The sequence below is a fragment of the Physeter macrocephalus genome, chromosome 8 (genome assembly GCF_002837175.3).
Source record: "Physeter macrocephalus isolate SW-GA chromosome 8, ASM283717v5, whole genome shotgun sequence".
In the NCBI taxonomy this organism is placed as follows: Eukaryota; Metazoa; Chordata; class Mammalia; order Artiodactyla; family Physeteridae; genus Physeter; species Physeter macrocephalus.
This window is the reverse complement of record NC_041221.1, coordinates 79,861,317-79,884,189: the sequence shown is the minus strand read 5'-3', so window position 1 is coordinate 79,884,189 and position 22,873 is coordinate 79,861,317. Positions and strand designations below refer to the sequence as shown.

Below are 22,873 nucleotides of genomic sequence, written 5' to 3'. Positions count from 1 at the left end.
GCAATATGTTATTGTACAAATATTTTATCTGTGTTTAGGTTCCAAAGGTCCAGGAACTCTCTGTACTACATTCACAATGTTTCTATACCTCTAAAACTGTTCTAAAATTAAAAGTTTTTTAAAACACATACATACATATACATATATGTGAGAATAAGGGGCTCCAAGTGTGGGGATACAGAAAGGAGCAGATATGAGATATATATATATATATAATATTTGAAAGACCCTTAAAATCAAATCAGATGAAGTCTATAAACTGAAAGGGAATATTCCTGAAAAGTTTCCATAAGTATAATTCCACTTAAAATAATTCCACTTTAATTGACAATATGTTGGTATTGGTACTGGTAGTTTTAGCTCCTAGTAGTACCATCAGAAAACCCTGATGTGACAATATTTAACTATGAAATTGCATGTGGAATTTTTAGTTGCTACATAGGAGATACCTTTCCAAAGAGAAATAATAAATCTACCCTTTACTAATAAATCTACTCTATACCTCAAACTTAACAGTTATAAACTATGAATTAATTGTCTTTAGGATTGAAAGGATGTCTCATGAAGGTGATGGGCCAACATGAGGAAGTGTGGTGACAGTTTGAGCTGTGCCTTTCTCTTGGTTTGTTCCATTATAAGTTTCTAAGAAGTTAACTGACTTTGGCCAAATTTGATTGAAGAGCATTCAGTTTTCCTTGATTCTGGTCAAACCTGTGGTTTAATTTGCCACCTTTAAACACAGTTGCATTCAAAAAAGGATTTCCAAATGGATATGTATCCTATCATAAATACATTTCAATGAAATTAAGTAGGTGGGTGGCATAGATAATGGAAGAAAAGTGATGATAATTACAAAATTTGATTTGAAGTTTCTTTGTGGTTGATTGCCATGCATTATTTAGCTTATGTTTTTCTCGACAACAGAAAATTGTTAGGAATATAGTTAATATAGTCTTTTTTTTTTACACTAGGTCCTCATTGGTTATCTATTTTATTTTATTTTTGAATATCTATTTATTTATTTTTGGCTGCATTGGATCTTAGTTGCAGCACGCTGACTCCAGAGCACATGGGCTCTCTAGTTGTGGTGTGTGGGCTCAGTAGTTGTGGCACACAGGCTTAGTTGCCCTGTGACATGTGGAATCTTAGTTCCCCGACCAGGGATCGAACAAGTGTCCCCTGTGTTGCAAGACCGATTCTTAACCACTGGAAGACCAGGGAAGTCCCTGGTTATCTATTTTAAATAGGGCAGTGTGTACATGTCAATTGGTACATGTCAATTGGTATAGCCACTGTGGAGAACAGTATGGAGGTTCCTTAAAAAACTAAAAATACAGTTACGATATGATCCAGCAATCCCACTCTTGAGCATATATCCAGAGAAAAACATAGTTCGAAGGGATACATGCACCCCAATGTTCATTTCAGCACTGTTTACAGTGGCCAAGACATGGAAACCACCTAAATGTCCATCGACAGATGAATGGATAAAGAAGATGTGGTACATATATACAATAGACTATTACTCAGCCATAAAAAGAATGAAATAATGCCATTTGCAGCAACATGGATGGACCTAGAGATTATCATACTAATTGAAGTAAGTCAGACAAAGACAAATATCATATGGTATCACTTATATGCAGAATCTAAAAAAAAATGATACAAATGAACTTATTTACAAAACAGAAACAGACTCGAAGACTTAGAGAATGAACTCTGGGGGAGTGGGAAGGGTCGGGGGAGGGATAGATTGGGAGTTTAGGATTGACATGTACACTCTGCTATATTTAAAATAGGAATATAGTTAATATAGTATTTAATTTAAAAGAAACTTTGGGGGCTTCCCTGGTGGCGCAGTGATTAAGAATCCTCCTGCCAGTGCAGGGGACATGGGTTCGAGCCCTGGTCCAGGAAGATCCCACATGCCGTGTAGCAGCTGGGCCTGTGTGCCACAACTACTGAATCTGCGCTCTAGAGCCTGCAAGCCACAACTACTGAAACCGCGTGCCACGGCTACTGAAGCCTGCGTGCCTGGAGCCTGTGCTCTGCAACAGGAGGGGCCGCCGTGATGAGAGGCCCACACACCCTGTGAGGAGTGCCCCTGCTCGCTGCAACTTGAGGGGGCTCGCACACAGCAACGAGGACCCAACTCCGCCAAAAATAAATAAGTACCTAAATAAATATATATTAAAAAAAGAAAGCAACTTTGGTACACTGTATCCCACTATCCTAACATTGTATTAAAGAGGGCCTTTGAACTTGAATTCCCTCTGTATGGAACTCTCTTCATCTTAACCATCCCAGGGCTGATGCCTTGTCATTTTAAGTCTCAGCTAACAAGTCAACTCCTCATTTGATGTTGCCTTCCCTGCCTCCTCACTCACTGTCTATCCCATCACAGCGTTGGTTTTCTTCAGAGCACTTATCTCCATGGGAATTATCTTGTCTGCTTGTTTTTTTTCTTGTTTATCAAATTAAGTTCCAAGGGAGCAAGGGCCTCGTCTGTCTTATTCATCGCTATATCCCCTGTGGTCGGAACACTGCACATAGTAAACTGATACTTTAAGTTTGACTTTGCAATGCATATGTGTAGGCATATATGCATTTATAATTCCTGGTAGAAAACAGGCCAGAAAGATCCCCCCCATGAACGAGTAACAATCTCCAGTTACTAAGTCCTTTTCTCATTCCTTACTCTGTTACTGATCTCCTTAGACACTTATATTGCTTTTAAGGCATGATAAATGATGCAATTTAATAGGAAAATGATAAATCTCAAGAAGAAAACTTTGCATTAAGATAAGATTTTATCTGCAGAACAAATTGGTATTTTAGCTGCCTTCTTATCTTTTGGTTTTTGTCAGTAAGAGAAGAATGACTTGGGATAACATGGGCAGTTTGGGGGTAGGATTCCTGGGGTTATCTCAGTGACCTCTTGTTCTACCTAAATATTCCCAGAAGACAGGCAAGTTTAGTGTTTTACCACAATAACCCAGAAATTTGATCAAATCTGCTCTTGGCTTTAGACTAAAGAAAGCTTGTCCATGTGCCCAGACCCAGACTTCTTTGCTCTGGAATGGAACAAGCCAGGGAGGAGCTTTCTCTTTCTCCCCAGAAGTCAGGGCACCTTGATGTAGTTGGCCACTTATCTGCCTTGGAACTTGCATGGGAAGCCTTCACAGAACTGCTGAGATTCTGAAAAGAAATGTAGGGTAGAGTGTGTGTTTATTATCACCTATTCACATGTGAGATGTACGTATGTGTCAGGAATATTTTGAATTTTGTGGGAGCCATGCCTCACTTATCACATGGCATCCTCATCCAAGATTTCAGTTTCCTATTAAAATTATAATAGCTCATTTAGCTTAGAGGATATTTGTAATAAATGCTGATCTCAGAATATAAATGAAGTCACAGACTAAGATTACATAGGGGCGAGTCAACAACCACTTAGATCTGACAGATGTCAGATTTCATTTTACCTTCGATTTTACATCCTCTCCCTTCTTTTCTTTTTTTCCCTAGTGTATACAGTCTTCATGTTTAATAGAGAGCCCATTTGACCTTCCCCATTACTGCCTCTAGGGCATCTTTTCTCTTAGTGTATAAAGGTAGCTTGCCTCAGACTGACCTGAACAAATTGCTTTACTTATCATGATCCTCAATGTAGAGGGTCTTTTCTTGGGATCACTGGTTTCCTTTTAGTTACAGTATCGATAGAGCTCAGAAGTGTCCCTTATGCCATGACTGATGAAACTCAAAAAAAGAAGCCAAGGGCCTAGATATGGCCACTGGATAAATTGTGTCCATGTTAACTGAAGTGGCAGCAGTAGTTAGTTGGTCAGGTAGTTATCAGATAACTCAAGAAGGTATCCAGGAAATGAATGGGAAACAGAAACCAAACAGATTGCACATTGATGGTAAAGACCAGATTTATTTGGCAAAAGGGAACGTTTCTACCAGAATTGAACTGTGTCTCTTCTGGTCAGAAATACACAAGTAAAGAATGAAGAACATGCTCAGGGGCTGAAGAAACTAGTCTATTGGTTGGCAAATTATGTGGAAATTTAATAGGAATGTTTAACATCCATCAGAAGACTTTCTTGAAATATAATGAATATAAAGTGTCTCAGTGGCATCATATGATTCTAGGTATTTGGGGCCACTCCATTCAGGTATGTGGGCCACCCTGTTCCAACAAGGTGGGGCTTAGACAGGGATTGGTGGAAACACTGAGGGCTTGTTTCAGTTTATATTTTTTAATAATTTGGCTCTAAAATGTACTTTTCTCTCTAAAAGTACTTCTCCATTCATTTCTTTCTTCTTTGTAAATTAACATTTAAAATAATACTTTCTAACCTTTGGATTCCAGAGTAAACTTTATTTATACAATGAGCCACACTTATTTTAGATTTAATATCAGAAATCCTTAGTATCCTCATTAGTTTATTTAAAATTAATCATGCTTCTGATAAAAAATTATACTTGATAATGGTAGAAAACTAGAAAACTATTGAAAGGTATAGAGAGGAAACTAAATTATCCATTATTCTACTACCCAAGGTAAATACCTAACTTTCTATGGCAACAATTTTTCTGATATTAAAAATTATTTAAAAACATGATTTTTAACAAAAGCAGTCATTTTAAGAAATCATGCTTTGGGTGACTCCAGCTAGAAAAGAGAAGGTTTTGGGGGCGGTTTTCATTTTGCTAAAATTTTGGGTATCTCAATTTGATATTTTGGCATAAACACTTACACATAGTGACAGAGAATGATTGTGATGTATCTAGGATGGCAAGTCTGTAAATTTCAGCTCCAAGCACAAGTATACAACACAGGGCCTATATTGAAATATGGATAAAGAGACTCAAATGCGCTTTTGTAAAATAAACTGATAGGAACTAGGACGTCTGTGTCTGATCCTAGCGTGAGAGGCATGAGACTCAAATGAAATAAATAGACTCCATCATACAATAGAACATGAAAACTACCAAGTCCACCCCAAACTGCTGCTTTTTGCTGTGACTCAGCCTACTTTATGATACTCAAAGTGAATTAAAACTACCCTTTAAAAGCCTGGTTCCCATCATAATTTTGGCTGGCAAGAAATGGACTGGTGAAGGAGGCACTGCTCTGGCTGACCAGGACACATTAGTGGATCCCACTGATGCCCTGACTCCTGTCCCCAAGCTCTCAGTGTGTTTTCAGTAACCATGAAAAAATCTTTTAGTGATCAAAATGATGAGTTGATTCTTCTTTCTAATGCCTCAAATATTCTTTCAGCAAAGCTGCTTTAAAAATTATCTCTGATTGTATGTTTGGTTTTTATCAAGAAACGGGAATGGATAGTGGGAATGTGAATTGATCCCAAGAGAAAAAAGTTCCCATAACATGTAAGTGCCTTAGATAGTTGGAGAAGCTCCTGCCTGACCCGCTGTTCCATATTCTGAGCTCAAAACATACCTTCCCCTCGGCCATGTGATGTCATGTTGTCAGGTTGAGTGAAATGTTGCCGTTGCAATTACTTGGATGGGTGCAGTGCTTTCTGACCCACCTGCTGTGTTGGTAAACCCGAAACCATCCTGGCAAGTATGTTTATTTGCTTTTCCCTAAAATGTGCTGTCCCTTTTTACCTCCTGCCGATAAAAACTGACAGGTCCTTTTCCTGCTAGCCAAAAGCAGTGATGGGAACCAGGTGGAAGATACGGCTCTTAAAACGTAGTTTTAATTCATTTTGAGTCCCATAACGTAGGCTGAGTCACAGACGAGCTGGGGGCCTTACCAAATCACACCATGACCTCACTTTCCCTCTGGCAAACCTCTCTCAGTGCAATACGGTGATCTCGCAGATGGAGTATCAGAAACAGCTTGCTTGAGAAGAGCTTGCCTGTGAGCTGTTAAGGCTGCCAGATGGCATCGCTCTAGTCCATCTTCTCTCTTTTTCTTTATTCTTCAAATACATATGGTCTTCATGTACTACAACAATGTTATTAACCAACCTCACCACAACCACTTAGGTTGTAGATAGCGAAGGCCTGGTTACATAACCATTCATTAAAAGCGTGGTTTCGGAACTGATGAAAGCTGTATTGACTCCTCAGTTTCTTAAAGTGGATACTTTGAATGAAACCACAGGAATCTCCAAGATGATTATTGACCTTACTGTTGTGTACTGAGATGTCTATTTTAAAATTCTCCCCAATTACCTTATTTTTTTCCCTATCTTTCAATTTATTATTGCCATTGTAGTCAAATAATATGATAGACAGAGATTTGGATGGGCTTCAGGAAAAGAGTTTTATTGTGGCTTTGCTTCTAACTCACTGTGCAGTTTCTCGCATGCCATTTAATCTTCCTTGACATCATCATCTTTGTGTTGATTTCTAAGATATCATTTGAGACTTTGTGGTCCAATAATGAATTCAAACACCCTTTTCTACAGGGCAGAACACCTTCTAGGCAGGTTTGCCATCTTCTCTGTATTTCCAAAGCACCTTGAAAGCCCTCTCTGAAGATTCTGGTTCCCCAAGTGATTCTGTAGTGTAGCCAGGGTAAGAACCACTGTGTATGGAGTCTAGAGTAGGGGCTCATTATTATAAAAATTTCTCCTTTGCCACATTTTTTTATCCTTAAGTAAAGGTCAATTTTACCCTTCAGAAAATAACTACTTTTATAATTCTTTTATAATTTAATCCTCACAAAAGTTAAGGTCCAGCCATTTTCTCTTTGTGTGACTTTTGTGAATATTCTGCATGGATTCAGTACCCATTTGTGTTCTTGCTTATTTTTCCACTGTCACCCGTCAACCACACTTGACCAGTGATTCAAAAGAACAACAAAAAAGATGTATAGTAAAACTGGTTGACTTTTACGTATCAGCCATTCAGTCTCTCTCTGGAGAAATGGTTTTCAAAGTGTGGTCTCAGAAGCATCATCATCACCATCACCAGGGAACTTCTTTGAAATGCAAATTCTCAGGCCCACCTCTGGACCAGAAACTCTGGAGGTGGGACCCAGCAATCTGTGCATTAACATACCTTCTAGGTGATTCTGGTACATGCTGCTGTTGGAGAGCTGTTCTAGAGAGATTTTATATTTTCAGAGAGTTGGATTTTTTTAAGTGTGCTTGGATATTTTTGAAATAATCATTGTCCAAACTTACATGCTCTGGAAATAGAAGGGATATTACATTTCTAAAGGGGATATTTCTCTGCTTTCCTTTTTTTAAAAAAAATATCTTTTAGAAGTGTTCATATTCCTTTCTGCTCTTAGAAAGCCTATCCATATCTCTGCCTATTTGCATGCTGAAATTTGAGTCTTAAGTTAGTTCCATTATCATGATCTGTTGTGACACAGGATACAATAGATGGAAAGTGACTAGTAAAACATTTATTTCTACTCTTTTATTTGTTTTTTTTTTAATTGACTCTTCCAAATGGCATTCTTCTTCCTTTAGAACATAGACAAGGATGATTTTTTTAAAAGTTATCCTCAAACAAATGGAATTGTTTCACAATAGACCCAGAGGTTGTTTATGTCCCTTGTCAGAGGGACATTTTTACTAAGTCAAATGCTCTCTGGAAGAAGGTGTGAGCAGAAGCTAATATCATGAATTAGAGGATGAAGAAGAGGATAAGGGCATCTGGTCCTCAGTGAGGAAACTGACCCAGAAGCCTTTTGTGGTGGCAGAAGTAGACTTCCAGTCCCAGGCTCTACCCTTCCAATCCAGTATTCTCTGCACGAAACGTCACTGCCTTCAGGACCATGCCGTTTACCTAACTGGTTGAATTTTTGTCAAAAGCTTGATCCAAGTGAGGTTTTCTTGTTTGTTTTAATATATAAAGCGTTTGCAAGTTCTTTCAAGGGCAGCACATAGCTTTATTTAACTCCCTCAAGCCCTCTCATCTCTGTCAAGCTGCACCAGGAAATTCAAGATCTAGCCAGAGGCCCCCAAAGAGTTAAAAAAAGACAACCCGCCTGCAGAGTAGAAGAAACTGATGTCAAAAACATATGTTCCTCTGCGGGGCCTCGCTGGATTCCTAAGTCTGGATAAAGCCAGTGTGTATGCATGCACGTCAAAAAGAAAAAAACACAGTCTTGGCCAGTGTCGTGGAGCAGTGAAGTGTTGTCCCTCATCTGCAATTCCTCTTGAGTCCCTGCTGCATGGGAGCCCTGCCGGAGGGCTCCCGGGAAGCTGGTGGCCCTCACACTTGAGACATTAACTGAGAACGCCCACGAATCCCTTGTTTTCCTTGTGAGTGTTCCGGCTGAGAGGCCCATACAGACCCTGCCCGTTTTCATTGGCTTTGGGGGTTGTTTTTGGAGTGGCTGACAGCTGTCTGCCAGGCTGTCTGAAACCGCCTTCCTGTGCTCTCTGCCTGCTGCTCAACTTCACAGAACTATTGTTCCTGTTGAGCCTTTTTCTTAAAATCTTTCCCAGCTGTATCCTGATATGGTAAACCACTTAAATTAGCTCCAGATTGTTCTGTTTATTTTGTGTTAGATAAGCGAGAAAATACAGTCCCGGCAGCCAGCCAGGAGGAGGGTGGAAGTAGGGGGATGGGGATGGAGGGACACTAGCAAAGTCTTTTCCAAAAGGTAGAGTTCCCAGACAGAACCGTGAAAAGGAACAAATGTGATACAGTCACGGGTCCTGCCATTTACATGTGATCCTGATGGGCTGGCCAAGTAATAACTTTGGATCTGAGCACACCCCAGTTCAGAAAAGAAAGCCAAGACCCCAGCATTAAGTCACACAAGCAGGAAGCTAAATTTCTATTATTGGAAATAGATACAGTATCTCTGTCAGCCACAGGTCTGGTTACCATGCCAGCTGTCCACGTACCATGCTTGATGCCCTGATGGTGACAGGGTCTCTTTTGTTTATTTATTTAATCATCCGTCAGTATTGCAACGTGTGGTAGCTGATGGGCTCAAAACTGGCTGAAGTTCACCAGCCTCCCTATAGGCTCAGCAATTGAAAACATTCTCTGCCGTGCTGTAAGTTAAAGCTAGAAATCCAAAGATGTTGAGTCACCAGCATAGGTATTTTCCACACAGCTGCAAGTGAAAATTCACAATGGACTTGGCCATCTGTGCAACCGTTCTACCCATGGCCTTTCCTCCTCTGTGGCTGTCTGCTCACAGGGGCTCTCCGTGCAAATCCTTCCTGAATACTTAACAAAAAGTATTTTCAAATATAATAGATGCTATCCTCGAATGAAGATACTGCCTTTGTGATTGTAGGAATAAACCCAAATAAAATATGAAGACTAAACTTCCGAATGTTTTAAGTCAGCTGAAGCACACGAACAATGCCAGCAACCAGCTGAGTTACAACCATTATTGAGAATTTTGTCTGTGGTAATTCAAGACTCCCCAGGAAAGATCCCATGACTAACTCCAGCATGACTGGGCCTCCAGTCCTCACTCTGAACCAAAGTTCTGGAAATGCTTTTTACCAAGTTGAGGGAAGGGGAGGGAAGAACAGGGTCAGGAGTAATAAAATGCCCTGAGAAACTGCCTCTTAGTTTTCCTTTGGGCAAAAAAACTCAATGTGTAATAAAAATGTACAAAACCAACTTTGGAAGAATAATTACCCCATCAAGCCCTCTCCCCCTTGGGTGGAATGTGCCTTTTCCTCTCCATCAAGGTCTGGCCCAAGGTTGAACAGCCTCCATGTCACCCCCTCTAATACCCCAGTTTTCATCTCTCTTCTTTCTCTGTATCCTTTTTAACCCAAATAGTGGACAGTTTTTATCTTTCACCTGGGCTGGGCTTCTCATGTCCCTTGAGAGCAGGGACCATGTATTGACCCTCTGTTGTCTTTTTCCACAGTGCTGACAGCAGTCATGGGCACTGAGTAGGTGCTTAATTAAGGCCTTTCAAATAATGGTTTTCTTTTTTATTCTTACCTGGCATGAGGTGTCATTCCTTCTGTTTCTATATAAATTCAGGCAAAGGTAAAAACAACAACAACAAAGCAAAAACGAACACCAACAAAACCCAGGACCAGACATCACAAGTCCCATGGGCCTATTCTCGTTAAAATCATGAGCATACCCTACTGGTGCTGGGCAGGATGGAGCAGCCACGTAAAGCCTGTCTCTCTCATGGATTACAACTAAAAACTCTGGACAATACAGAAAACAACTGCCTGGGGCACCTAAAAAGTAAACAAAAGCAAGCAAATGGTGAACAGGGATGAAGTCAAAGCATCACCAATCCCCTATACCCAGGGTGAGTTTTGTGGGCTTTGTTTTCACTCTTCTGTCTCTCGGCTTAGAACCAAGGGCTGATGGAATTATGGAATTATGAAGCAGGTGTTGGCAGCAGAATCTACAGGTGAAACCCCCTATTTCCGAACAGAGGTTTGGGAAAGGAGTCTTTTGCTAGAAAATGTAGGGGAATTCACATTTTATTTGTTTCTTTTTTTCTCTCTCTCTTTTCTCTCCTGACCCTGCCCCAAGGCCAGCCCCACTTGAGGATCTGCATTGCTTTTGTGGTAGGGGTTTGGGCTCCTAAAACGCAATAAGAAAGTTCTTTCTGACCACAGGACCAGGGAAAAGGGGCCCCTTTTGTCCAAAGAGAGTAGGAGGATCCTATTACTTTATCTCTCTTTCTCTTTTTGCTGCTTTGCTCTGAAAGGCAACCTCAGTTGTGTTTTTAGGAGGCTAAAACCTGAGAGAAACCTGTCTTTCTGACCAGAGGAGCCAGGAAAACGGAACGCTGGGGGGCTGGAAAGTATAGGGGAATCTCCGAGAGGAAAGAGCTGGAGAAGAAGATCCCCTGATTCTGTGTGTGAACTGACATAAGTTCCAGGCTCAGCTCCAAGATGCGCGGGTGTCACACAGACCCAAAGAAGCAAAGCAAAGACTTCAGGAACTCACCTGTGATATAAGTCACTGCCCGAGTCCCAGACTAACCCCTGGGTTGGGCACACACTGGGTAAACCCAAACGTCATTGCAAAGACTTTAAAAACTAAACTGATATTAGGACCACTGTCCACAGACAGACAGACTTGTACTCTGAATCTAATTGGGTTAGTTATAACCATTCTCCATGAGATAAAGTTGAACACTCTTGAAATGAATGGAAAAATAAAAATTCTCAAGAGAAATAGAAAGGGAAAAAAAGGACCAAATTGAAATTTCAGAACTGAAAAATACAGTACCTGAAATTAAAAATTCACTCTATGGGCCCAATAGCAGAATGAAGATGATAGAGGAAAGGGTCAGTGAACTTCAAGATAGATCAGTAGACATTACACTGTCTGAAAGACAGAGAGGAAAAAGACGAAAACTTGAGCTGAGGGACCTATAGAACAATATCAAAAGGTTTAACGTTTATGTCATTACAGTCCCAGAAGAAAAGGAAAAATATTGGTGCAGAAAAAAGTACATGAAGGGATAATGTCTGAAAACTTCACAAATTTGGTGAAAAATACATGTATAGATTCAAGAAGCTCAGTAAAATCAGATCAACCCAAGAGAACCACATCTACATTGTAATCAAACTGCTGAAAACCAAAGATGAAAAAACATCTTGAAAGCAGAAATTCTGATCATGGGGATTTACCCAAGAGGAATGAAAACATGTTTGTACAAAAACCTATGCCCCCATGTTTATAGCAGCTTTATCAATAATTGTTAAAAACTGGGAAAAAACTCAAATGTCCTTCAGCTAGTAAATAAATGAAACTGTGGTACATCTGTACAGTGGACTATTACTCAGCAATATAATGAACCGTTATACATGCACTAACTTGCATGAATCTCAAATGCATTATGCTGAGTGCAAGAAGCCAGACTCAAAAGGTTACACACTGTATGATTCTTCCTATATGACATTCTGGAAAAGGAAAACTTTGAAGATGGCAAAAACGTCAGTTGTTGTCAGGGGTTAAGGGTTGGGTGGAGGATTTGACTATAGAGGGGTAGCACAAGGGACTGATTCTGGGGTGATGGAGTTGTTCTGTATCTTGTGTTGACCTTAAAAGTTATTTTACCAGCAAAAATGAGTTTATTCAGGAATGGCGAAGAACTGCACATTCAGGACAAGCAAGATATAGCAAAAGAATAGGCAAGTCCAACAAAGGAGAGGGATATTATTTTATAGAGAAAAAGGAAGAAGTTGGGAAGGGTTGTTTTGAATGAAAGTCCATTGGAGAAAAGTGAGAGTTCAAGGTGAATGTGGTTTTTCATTGGCTGAGTTGCCGAGGTGGTCGATTTCTTGTAAGAGATGCAATGTATGTCTTTTCCTGTTGAGGTCCCATATTTGATGATTCTTTCCTGTTGGTGATTCTTCTGTTAGGGTCTGTAATTGACAGTTCTTCCTGAAATTGACATTGAGTGGTACTGTGTGAGAACTTCCCCTTCTGGCCTTCAACTCCATTTTAGTGAGTCTTCCTTTTATTAATTTTCACATTTAATTGTGGTGCTAGATATATGACTTCATTTGTCAAAATTCATAGAACTACACACCAAAACAAGTGAATTTTACCATACACAAATCAGAAAATAAAAAATAAATCACTAACACAGTATTTCATATCTGATAGGGTTAATATATCTTCATATGACTACATGAAGTATGGAAAGATTCACATAATCTCTTATCTATTTTGAAGTTATTTTCCACTTGATTCCACATTTAAACTTGCAGGAAGCCAAAAATGGGATAAATAATGAAGCAGTCTCTTTGGGTACATACAAAAAGCTTTCCAAAAGAAAATTTTGTGTCTCACATGCCAGGCAGATGTTTTGTAGGGTCAGCTTACCACAAAAGGCCCTGATGAAAAACTGAGGTATAAAAAGTAGGGGTCTGTAAGAGAAAGAAAGACACATTGATTCCAGAAAAGATCTACTGTTTTTAAAAGAAACCAAGTCAATTTGATGGTTTGGTGAAAACAAGAACAAAGAATCTGCCATGTCCTGGAAGCTCCGGGTTTTGATAATTAGGGTGGTGTTGAGAATGCCCTGTCTAGAAGACTCACATCTGTTGTACTGAGGTATAACCTCGCCTGTGCTCTGAAATATACATGGAGTGGGCAGGCTTGGACTGTTTCCATGAAGCAGATCATAAACATTTTAGTGACAACAGGAAGAGTTTTCCTGAATGTAGGGTTTCTTCCTTAACCCACCTCTCATCCAAAGGGCAAAAAATGTAGAACGGATGCTTAATTGCAGTGAGATCCCACCGGCTGACCAGAGCTGCACTTTATGCCACTGCTTACTCTGCCTTTGAAGTTATATTATCACTCTGTTTCATCTTACACCATTATGGGTCTTATCAATTTTAATACATAAATGTATTATCAAACCTGTTGATTTTAAGAACATTTGCCTACCTCCAAGTCACAAAGATATTCTCTTATGTTTTTCTATAAAAGATTTATGGTTTTAGCATTTACATTTAGGTCTTTGGTCCATCTTTTTCTTCTCATAGTTTTGTTAAGATATAATTCACATCACCATCAAATTCATCCTTTGAAAGTGTACAATTCAGTGGTTTTTAGTATATTCACAGTTGTACAATCGTCATCATTATCTAATTTTTTTATCACCCCCACAAAAAAAATCCTGTATCCATTAGCATTTTCCCCTTCCTCCCAGGCCTTGGAAGCCACTAATCTACTTTCTGTCTCTATAGATTTGCCTATTCTGGACATTTCATGTAAAGGGAAAAATACAGTATATGGCCTTTTTATCTGGCTTCTTTCATTAGCATAATGTTTTCAAGGTTCACCAATATTGTAGAATGTGTCAGTACTTCATTCTTTTTATTATGGTCCTTTTTTTTTCCTGTATATTGCTGAAAATATATCACATCTTATCCATTCATCAATTAATGGACATTGAGTGTTTCCACTTTTTTTGGCTGTTATGAATAATGCTGCTATGAGCATTCATGCACAAGGTTTTGTGTGGATGTATGTTTTCATTTCTCTTGAATACACACCTAGGAGTGGGATTTCTGGGTTATGTGGTACCTTTATGTTTAACTTCTTGAGGGACTGCTAAACTATTTCCAAAGCAGCTGTGCCATGTTGCACTCCCACCAGTAGTGTATGAGGGTCCCAGTTTCTCCACATTCTCACCAACAATTGTCCTAGTCTTTTTTATTATAGCCGTCCTAGTAAGTGTGAAGTGGTATCTCTTGTGGTTTTGATTTGCATCCCCTTGGACATTTTTTTCATGTGCTTCTTGCCCATTTGTATACCTTCTTTGGAGAAATATCTGTTCAAATCCTTTGCTCATATTTTAAATTTTTTTTGTACTATTGAGTTGAAATATGAGCCATCTTCAATTAATTTTTCTGTAAGTTGTGAAGTAGGGATTGGTCAAGGTTCTTTCTTTCCCGCCGTAGATATTCAGTTACTCTAGAATCATTTGTCGCAAAGACTTTTTCCTTGACTGGCTTATTTGGCACCTTTGCTAAATATCAAATAATCACTAACGGGTGGTTCTTTTATTAGGCTCCCTATTCTAGTACCAAGCTGTCTGGATTACTGTAGCTTTATAGGAGGTCTTGGAAGTTGGGTAGTGTAATTCTCCCAGCATCATTCTTTTATTTGAAAATTACTTGCAATCCTAGGATAAGCCTCATTTGCTCATCATGATTGTGGTAGGCAGGGCAATGTTCCCTTCGCTTCCCCCAAAGATGTTCACGTCCTAAAGACCTGAACCTCTGCATATCTTATGTTATATGGCAAAGGGGAACTAAGGTTGCAGATTGAATTAAGGTTGCCAATCAGCTGACCTTAAGATGGGAATATTATCTGACTGGGCCAAATGGAATCACAAGAGTCTTTAAAAGTGGAAGAGAGGGGGCTTCCCTGGTGGCGCAGTGGTTGAGAGTCTGCCTGCCAATGCAGGGGACACGGGTTCGAGCCCTGGTCTGGGAAGATCTCACATGCCACGGAGCAGCTGGGCCCGTGAGCCACAAATACTGAGCCTGCGCGTCTGGAGCCTGTGCTCCGCAACGAGAGAGGCCGCGACAGTGGGGGGCCTGCGCACCGCGATGAAGAGCGGCCACCGCTCGCCACAACTAGAGAAAGCCCTCGCACAGAAACGAAGACCCAACACAGCCAAAAATAAATAAATATTTTTTTTTTAAAGTGGAAGAGAGGGACAAAGAGGAGGTCAAAGTAATACCAAGTGAGAAAGACTCAACTGCCATTGCTGACTTTCTGAAAGGTAATGCAGCCCTCCCAACACCGTGATTTAGCCCAATGAGACTTGCTTCAGACTAACAACTATAAGATGATGAACTTGAGTTAAGTGGCTAAATTTGTAGTAATTTGTTATGGCAGCCACAGAAAACTAACACAATCACGTATTATCATTTTTATACATAGCTGGATTTGATTTACTAAAATTTTATTGAGGATTTTTGCACCTCTGTTCATTGTAGTTTTCTTTTTGTGTAGTGTCTTTGGCTATGGAATCAGAGTAATACTGGCCTCGTAGAATGAGTTGGGAAGTTTAGGCTTCTCTCTGTTTTCTGGAAGATAAATTCTGATTTTTATTCTCGTGTTCATCCCTGCTCTCTTTCATTCTTCTGTACTTCTAGTGTGGAATGGCCTCCTTTAAGTGTAGTCGTATTCATATATAGTCCAGGCAATTATCTAACCACTTTGCTATATATTCTGTGCCTGCACACTTTCATATGAAATACATGCTATTTTATTATCAGTTGCCATTTTTCCTTTATATTACATTTAAAGTTATTTTAAAAATTAGGTGTGCAAGTGTAATGTGTATGAATTCCATTACAGGGAGTCAAAGGAGCACAACAAAACATTTGTTATAATAAGGGAGTGTTAGGCTTGAAAGGCTTGAGAACCATGATATAGAAGCTTTTTTTCCCTATTTCAGAACTTTCCCAGTTATTACAGGTGCTATTAGATAAAAAGGTAAAATCTGTGAATGAGCCTGCAGGCAGGTCACAAATTACCACATCCACAATAAAAACCAAATAACCTCAACAGTAAAAACACCTTCTATCTCACCTGCAGGGTAACTTAACACAACTATTCTAGCCACCAAACACAGGGTGTCCAGCCATAATGCTCACACATACGCCTGGTAATCACAGGTTTCAATCCATGAAAGTAGACGTGCAAAAAAGTGTAACTTACTCCCTCCCCTCCCCTGCCTGCAGCTGCACTCAGTCCTGCTGGGGTCCCAACTCTGACCTGGAATCATTTTCTCTCTTTTCCGTGTATAGGCTTAACTCTATGCCATGACAGTAAAAGTTTTTGTATGCCTGCAGTTGTGACCTAAAAATGACAGGTGGAGGTGGTCACATTATATTGATCTAGGTGGGATCAGTGACATGAATATGGGCTATAAACCTTTTTCTAGGTCTAAGCTGTCCTTAACTATACCCCGAGCCTCTTACCATCTTAATGATGTAAGGTTATCATTTTAATTTTTTCATTATTATGTTATGCTTCATACAATGGTGTCCTTAATATACATCAGTGTAGATCACTTAACACTAGAAAAACAGGGAAATTCTTTTTTTAGTTTTAAAACTAAAATTCATATTTTTTTCTTTTAAAATGCGTATCTTTTCTGCTCCTTCCCTCATTCTTAGGAGACCAACTCCAGCAGTCTGCACCCTAATCTGCTATGAAATTAGGAAGCCAGCCATCATACGTATTATTAGAATTGTGTCTGAAACCAAAAGGGCCCTGAGTTAGGATCTGATTGCAGGGACTTGGTGATGCCTATTGTGGTCACTCAGGGCATTTATTTTGATTTGTTTGGTTGTTTGGTCTTGTTCTTTAACCCTAGCTCATGGCTGATCAGAAGACGTTGCGTTTCCCAGGTACCTGACCTCTCTCTCTCTCAGCGTCCTTTGGTCTCGCTAAAGCGCCTCCACTTCACTACTTGCCTCTCATTGGGCGAGGGACCCAGGCTGCCTGCCACACATTCTCTTCTCCTCCAGCTGCCTTCACTCCCAACAGCTAGCACTGTCTTCCCCTGCCCTTGGGATGGCCAGGGTCACCTGGACTTCCCCTCCCTCCCACTGTGTCATCCTGGTCAGAAGGGGTACTGCCCACCTCACGTGGTCAGGAGGACCAGGAGTCTGAGAACTCAGAGTTTGTTTCACTCTGCCTTTGGACCAGGTGTTATCTGCAGATCTGAAGGGAATCTTGTTCTTATACCTTTATTAAGTATGCATTCAATATTTGAAATTCTTTTAACAAACTTCTTAGTATTTAGGTGTGTTGAATTTTTTTGGTTTGTTTCTGCCATTAAATGTTTCACTCTTCTGTTCTTTTTTCTGTTTTCTTCTTCTTCTTCCAGCTTTATTGAGATATAATTGACACACAGCATTGTATAAGGTGTATGGCATAATGATTTGTATTACATACATCATGAAATGATTACCACAATTAAGTTTAGTGAACATCCATCATCTTGTATAGGTACAAAATAAAAGAAAAAGAAGAAAATATCTTTTTCCTTGTGATGAGATCTCTTAGGATTTACTCTTCTGTTTTTCTTCAGAGAAGATTGTGCTAATCAATGTTCTCATGACCTTTTTCTTGGTCTCTCCTGCCATAATTAGACAATCACATACTAGTGAGATCCGTTAGCAGTTAGCAAACTTCAGAGAAGAGCTTTGGGGAAAGAAAACTGCCTGTCCACTCAGTTTGGTTTATTGATTTTTTCCCAGTAACCCTAAAAGCAAATCTTGCTACTTATGAAGTAGAGATCCAGTAAAATGTTGTTTCTGCTTCAAGGGTAAATTTAGAACATTTAACTTGTGTTGTAGATTTGGAAACATAAAGACAAGTTAAAGTAGTTGATGCTTGCCCAAATAGAATATGTGAGCTTTTTCTAGTATCATTCTCTCCAAAAAAATCATTGACCTCAATTCCCATCTTTCTCACCATACAAGTAGTCCACTTACTATTTTGCAACCACAGTTTTACTTTTTTCTACCTCTTGATGATATTTTCACTTCTCTCCTGCTGTCTTTGAACTTGCCAGACTCTAAAGCACTTTTGTGATACTTTTTTCATCTATCACTTCTTGATTGGTGTTAGTGACAGATAAATAGCGATCTAGTAAAAAATTATCTGGCCACCTTAAAGGGGTTTCAAGTCTGGAAGGGGAGCCAAGTAATTTTTGAGTAAATGGTACTCCGTAAAGGTGCCAAAACATTTCAGTTTGCCCTGAAATTCATAACTTTATTAGCTTGAAAAAAAAAAAAACAGGCATTCTTTCAAGATCGAACTGCAGGAAAAGCAAGGAGAGCTTTAGTTGTTAAGAAAGGACTGAATAAACATTTGGTACTTTTCTTGACCCTAAATATTCCAAACAAAGGGCTTCTGTGCTACTTGTTAGGGGATCCGGAATGTGGAGATCAAAGCTAGCATTACCCTTGCCATCTAAGTGTGAGTGACTCATAACATTTTGTGCTTACAACTTTCATTTAAGGATCTCCAAGATCTGTGAGTACCTATGATTTAAACTTCAGAAAAAAGTTCAGTTATTTGCCTACCAATATGTAATAAATTAGGACACTGTCTTCCAGTTTCCAGTTCCATTTTAACTTTTTGAGATCAAATGTTTTCAATCTTTCAACAGACTTTTGAGACTTTTCATCCTTAATAAGTTTTAAAGGAGAAGATAAAATCCCATTGGTATCTCATCATTATAAACAATGACATTAGTCCCGTTAAAATGAGGAAATCTTTTACTACAACCCTGTGTAATTTTTTTTTTCTTTGTGACCCCCATTCATTCCTGATTTTGCCCTTCCCCTGCATCCATCTTTCTTTATCTTTAGCTCTTTTGGTGGCTGCATCAGTTATTTGGCGTCTGGCTGCCAATTCCATTCCACCAGAATCCCCCTTAATGCTAGCTCGGCAGGAACACTCCCCTTGCTGGTTCTTTTAATCAAGATGTAAAGTCTGATTGTGTCTGACTGGGAGTTGGGGGGTCAGAGCGTTGATCTGCCCTGAATGCTGCAAACCATTTAAAACCCCTACAAATATTCAGATGAATATCTGAATAAAGATTCAGTTTCTGAAATTTAATTTGAATGACAAGCTATGGCCATTGTACCTCTTTCTTTGATAATTGATATGCTTTATTTAAATTCATGGAAACAGAAAGGAATAGTAACAAAACCCCTCACAATTCATCGTGTTTTTATGATGTTCAAGAAATTACATACAGAGAAGAGAGTGCTCCTTGGAAGGGTCTATGCTTGAAATACCTTCTTACAAAAGCATGGCACTTCAGAGTATGGTTATAAACCCCAAATCCAGCATCTATTTAATAAATACCCAGCTGGGAGCCTGTTCTGCTCTGCATACTTTGATGCTGCTGCTGGTGGTGGTTATCATCAATGAAAATTGCTAATATTTATTAAGCACTACTTCTGTGCCAGGCTCTATGTTAAGATGGGTATTGTTATTATCCTCATTTTTCAAATGGGGAAACTTAGGCTCAGAGAGAGAGTGATTTGCCCAAACTCACAGCACTTAATTCCTATCCCTTGAGTACACTTCAATAAAATTAGAAATGTGACTGTAGTAATGATAGGAAAAAATAATATTAGTCATAAAACAGACACCTTTTTGTTTATATCTAGTCATCGTTCAGCTCAAGTTTTCCTTAAGTTCAGAGTGGTTCTTAAGAGTATGGTTAATTTAGTCTTTACTTAAGAAGCTTGACACAGAACACCCGCCATCTAATGTGTAATTGAATCAGGCCTTTGAGCCTCCTGCACCTCGTGCCTGGGTTCTCCTCTCTCTGATGGTGGTTGGCTCTACCCCTTCATTCTGGTTACAACTTCTCTGAGAGGCCTAGTCACCAGTTACCACGAGTAGCATTTCCCCAAAGCTAGAGTGGTCCATGGGCCATGAAATCCAGAAAGATTTGTTAAAGGGGTGAGTGAGGACTCTCTTCCCATCCAGGACCGTGCTTCCTCAAATGCTCTCCAACAACCCCTTTGACTTTGGGTAACTGATCCAGATTGGACAAACAATTCTGGTATTTGTGGGTTGGATTTGTTTAAATCCTCATGGGGTTCCAGGAGTGCCTCTTGCCAATATCCTGTAAAATAAGCAGCATCTGTGTGCAGAACAGCTTCCTAAAAGTTAAGGTCATGGGGTGGCTGGATGAAGGCTCAGAAAACCCTATGCAGTAATCAGAGTTAATTTTTAGTGTCTTCAGTCTCCATTTTTGGTGGCCTTTTCTCCATTCACTTATTTGTTGCCCCCTCTCCACCCTCAAATCTCAACCTTCCTCTTTGGCACGTCCTGTGCTAGGTCTTGGGGAATGCAAAGAAGAATGAGACATTGTTCTTGTCCTGGAGAGCCAGAGTTCTCGGGGAAGAGAAACCACGAATAACTAATTAACACCATACAGAGATAAGTGTGACAGAAAAGTATAAAGTGCAGGAGGACAGTGTAGAGACAGAGATTGTCTGGGGGGAATAAGTTAAAAACAACAATGTGACATTTAAGTCAAGCAGGAAAGATGGGGAGGGCATTTTAGGCAAAGGAGCCAACATGTACCCAGGCAACGTCAGCATGTTGTATTCTAACAACAAGAAGTAAGTTCTCTGTGACTGAAGCACAGTGCCTGCTTTGTGGGGAAGGGCAGGAGCTGATGCCCCAGAAGTAGTTTGGAGCCTCATATGAAGGATTCCATGTGTTGGACTGAAGTTTGAACTTTTTCCTGATTGGGAAGCAGTTAGAGGTCTTTAAATACGCTTGTAGCCTGATTGGTTTGGGCTTCACAAAGATGCCTCTGATAGCAATGTGAAACATTCTGTATGTTACCCCAGGAGTCCAGGTGAGACCAGTGCTGGACCCAAGGCAACGGGGCTGGAGAAGGGGGAGGTGGATTGGAAATCCATTGTCATGATCAACTTGGCAGAAGTGAATGTGTTGAATGTAGAGCAAGAGGGAAAGAGAAGAACATCAGGTTGTAAATTGAATATCTGGGTAGATATGTTCTCTAGAATCTTTCATTAGGAGAAGATTGAATTTACCTAATCCTTTAGATGACTACTAAGACATACATTAACTCTCCAATTTGCATTAAGTAAAAAATCAGTCTAAAAGAATCAACCATGAGTAACAGGTCCTTTATTGGACAAAGAGTCTTCTTGGTCTCTGAAATCCTGTTGTCTGCTCATCTGTCACACTCCCGTGGGTGGCCTGTTCAGAAGGAAGTCCAGGCCCTGGTGCAAGGCGGCTGGAGCCTTCCTTGCTTTTCTCTCCAGGATCCCCATGTCAGAGTGGGGAGCTGTCTTGGGTAAGCTAGGGTTGAAGGATCCACGGGGGCAGCTATCATGCCTCTGATAGCAATGTGAAACATTCTGTATGTTACCCCAGGAGTCCAGGTGAGACCAGTGATGGAGATATACACTGATGGTTCAGGGCAGCCTTCTAAAGCCAAGCCACAACATTACCGTTTGGGGAGTAGTCCTACAAACTAATGCTGTTGTCATGGTTCCATCTTAATTTTTATCAGCTGGATGCGAATGAGGCTTCACTGTCATATACTTAATGTGTTTGCTCGGATCTTTGGCTAACCAGTGTTTTTCCATGACTTTTTGACAGCTATTTTTGTTCAATAATGAATAATAAAGTGAGATTTACCATCTGTAGATGACATTTGTTTTATTTTGACATTTATTTTCTATACGGCAAAGATTTTATAATTAGGTTTTCCCCCTGCCAAAAACATTGCTGAAAAATGATTTCCCCCCAAAAAATGTTTCATAGCTTCCTTTACTAGTTGGAGTCATCTTATTTTTATTTATTTATTTTTTTTCGGAAACCAATTGAACTTGTATTGACACCAACTACATGACTCTCCTCAGTAGCCTTATGGGAATGGATAAAGTGGCTTGACCCAAGATAACACTGATTGGGCTTAGCAATGTTACTTTTAAATAAAATCAACCCTATTTTCCCCCCTAAGGTGGCTTAGAGTTCATAATGGTCACAAACTAATACTACAGATAAAACATTTAAATTTTGATCCAAGCCTTTTCTATCCTCCCACAACTTGAAAGGTACCTGATGAACACCAATTTCCCAATCCTAGCATCACTAGCTTACAAACCTTAGGGTTAAAAACTCCCTTCTCATTTACCTAGTGTTCAATTTCCATCAGTTTCTATATATACTAGTGTAAATACCATGACTATTTTGCATGAAGTTAAGTATTCTACAGATCCCAGAGTCATAGGATTGAATCAGGAACTCCCACCTTTTATGTGAACTTTAGTAGTACCATGGAGGCCAAGGCAATTTAATTTAGGTTAACCAGGATTTGTTTCAATTTGTAAGAGAAACATCTTGCAACAGGTTTATTCAATTCTCTTAAAAAATGGTGGCATTCCTTTACTTTTCACCTTTTGGAAGCAGCAGTTACATAAATGGAATAGTAGATTAAGTCTAAAAATGTGGGCCCTAGTCAACTTTCATTATTTTTCTGCATATGATCATAATAAAGGATCATGACATCTTTCACATTTCCAAGGAAAACCCAATTTAAAGTTTGTCCTTGCCAAACTCCATATAACAGCCACTTTAGAGTAAACCAGCAGAGCATTGCATCACCCCAGTAAAGCTGTAGATTTCATCACATGCACCAACAAATCTACATAGCTGGTTTCTGCACTCCTCTTTTACAGAATTTTACACCTATTGTACCAAATGACATTTTTTTAAAAATTTATTTATTTTATTTTTTTGGCTGCGTTGGGTCCTTATTGCTGCGCACAGGCTTTCTCTAGTTACGGTGAGCGCGGGCTACTCCTCGTTGCGGTGCGTGGGCTTCTCATTGCGGTGGCTTCTCTTGTTACAGAGCACCGGC

At 39.7% G+C, this 22,873-nt stretch overlaps 1 protein-coding gene across 1 annotated transcript in view; it reads left to right on the top strand.

Annotated features, from left to right (window-relative positions):
* The window catches only part of ARSB (arylsulfatase B), a 187,243-nt gene that overhangs the window by 63,000 nt on the left and 101,370 nt on the right, over positions 1–22,873 (top strand). The window lies entirely within an intron of this gene.